Source organism: Enhydra lutris, unplaced genomic scaffold, assembly GCF_002288905.1.
Source record: "Enhydra lutris kenyoni isolate GAN:26980312 unplaced genomic scaffold, ASM228890v2 scaffoldscaffold25, whole genome shotgun sequence".
In the NCBI taxonomy this organism is placed as follows: domain Eukaryota; kingdom Metazoa; phylum Chordata; class Mammalia; order Carnivora; family Mustelidae; genus Enhydra; species Enhydra lutris.
Window position 1 is genome coordinate 14,102,745 of NW_019154109.1, and position 2,042 is coordinate 14,104,786.

Here is a 2,042-nt window from a genome sequence, read left to right on the forward strand (position 1 = left end):
GGGACATATGGAATAGCATGGAGGACATTAGGAGAAGGAAGGGAAAATGAATGGGGGGGAACTGGAGGGGGAGATGAACCATGAGATACTATGTACTCTGAGAAACAAACAGGGTTTTAGAGAAGATGTGAGTGGAGCAATGGGTTAGTCTGGTGATGGGTATTAAGGAGAGCACATATTGCATGGAACACTGAGTGTTATAAGCTAACAATGAATCATGGAATGCTACGTCAAAAACTAATGATGTCCTTTCCATGCTACCTAGAGAAGGGTCCATACGGCATTGTTTCGCGTTCCCATCATAACTTAACGGGAAACTTTCACAATGTCCGGAGCCCTTGATGTCCTGCAAATGAAGGAGGAGGATGTCCTCAAATTCCTTGCAGCGGGAACCCATTTAGGTGGCACCAACCTTGACTTCCAGATGGAACAGTACATCTACAAAAGGAAAAGTGATGGTATCTACATCATAAATCTGAAGAGAACCTGGGAGAAGCTTCTGCTGGCAGCTCGTGCCATTGTTGCCATTGAAAACCCAGCTGATGTCAGTGTCATATCGTCCAGGAATACTGGCCAGCGAGCTGTGCTGAAATTTGCTGCTGCAACTGGAGCCACTCCCATTGCTGGCCGCTTCACTCCTGGAACATTAACCAGATCCAGGCAGCCTTCCGAGAGCCAAGACTTCTGGTGGTTACTGATCCCAGGGCTGACCACCAGCCTCTTACAGAGATGTCTTATGTTAACCTGCCTACCATTGCTCTGTGTAACACAGACTCTCCTCTGCGCTATGTGGACATTGCCATCCCTTGCAACAACAAGGGAGCTCATTCAGTGGGTCTGATGTGGTGGATGCTGGCCAGGGAAGTTCTGCGCATGCGTGGCACCATTTCCCGTGAACACCCGTGGGAGGTCATGCCTGATCTCTACTTCTACAGAGATCCTGAAGAGATTGAAGGAAGAGCAGGCTGCTGCTGAAAAGGCTGTGACCAAGGAAGAATTCCAGGGTGAATGGACGGTTCCAGCTCCTGAGTTCACGGCTACTCAGCCTGAAGTTGCAGACTGGTCTGAAGGCGTGAAGGTGCCCTCTGTGCCTATTCAGCAGTTCCCTACTGAAGACTGGAGCGCCCAGCCGGCCACTGAAGACTGGTCTGCAGCTCCCACTGCTCAGGCCACTGAATGGGTAGGAACAACCACTGAGTGGTCTTAAGCTGCTCTTCCACAGAGGCCAAACAAAATGGAAATAAGGTTGACGGAAAATAAACAGTTTGTAAAACAAAACAAAACAAAACAAAACAAAAAAAACTAATGATGTACTATATGGTGACCAACATAATGTCATTAAAAAAAAGAAAACTGAGAAAATCTTTTCCTAAAAAAACAAAAACAAACAAAACAAACAACCAAACAAAAAAAACAGAAGACCTGTAGGAAGTAGCATTAGATTTCTCCTTTTTCTTTCTTAAAATATGGGAATCTATCTGGGCAAGGCCCTTAACCCTCAACCTTCTGGTTCTAAAGCAGCTTGGATTTTTGATAAATAAACATGAGAAAGAGACAGGGAGAGAAAGAGGAAGATTTTGGTGCATAAAATGATGATTATGGGTAAGCTAGAGATACAAGAGACTTTGGGAACCCTCCCTTTAGTCCCAGAACAAAAATCTGAGGGATCTAGTCTATACAGTCTTCCAGGTGCAATTTGGTGTTAATCCATCTGATGAATCAGTGATGGGAATATTAGACAAGGGTCCTGATAAATACCTATCACCTTTCCCACCTCTACAAAACTTGAAATCCATCTGGAAACCACGTATCATGTTTGTAACTAGAACATCAGGACACATTGCCTCCCAGGAGAGGATGACTTGCACAGACACAGGGATGCACAAAGACACAAATGGGGGGCAGATATTCCAAAGCCAGCTCAATGATTGGGGAATACTGATTCCAGTTCATGAGGTACTTATGATAATGGCCATTTTACAGATTAGGAAAGTGAAACTTTAAGGGATAAATTTATTTTACAGCTACTTAAGTCCAAGATC

At 44.7% G+C, this 2,042-nt stretch overlaps 1 pseudogene across 1 annotated transcript; it reads left to right on the top strand.

Moving 5' to 3' along the window:
• Nucleotides 1-269: 269 nt before the first annotated feature.
• On the top strand, nucleotides 270-1,258 carry LOC111151010 (annotated as a pseudogene). The gene has a single exon (XR_002640832.1). The product of XR_002640832.1 is annotated as a 40S ribosomal protein SA pseudogene (transcript).
• The last annotated feature ends 784 nt before the right edge of the window (nucleotides 1,259-2,042 follow it).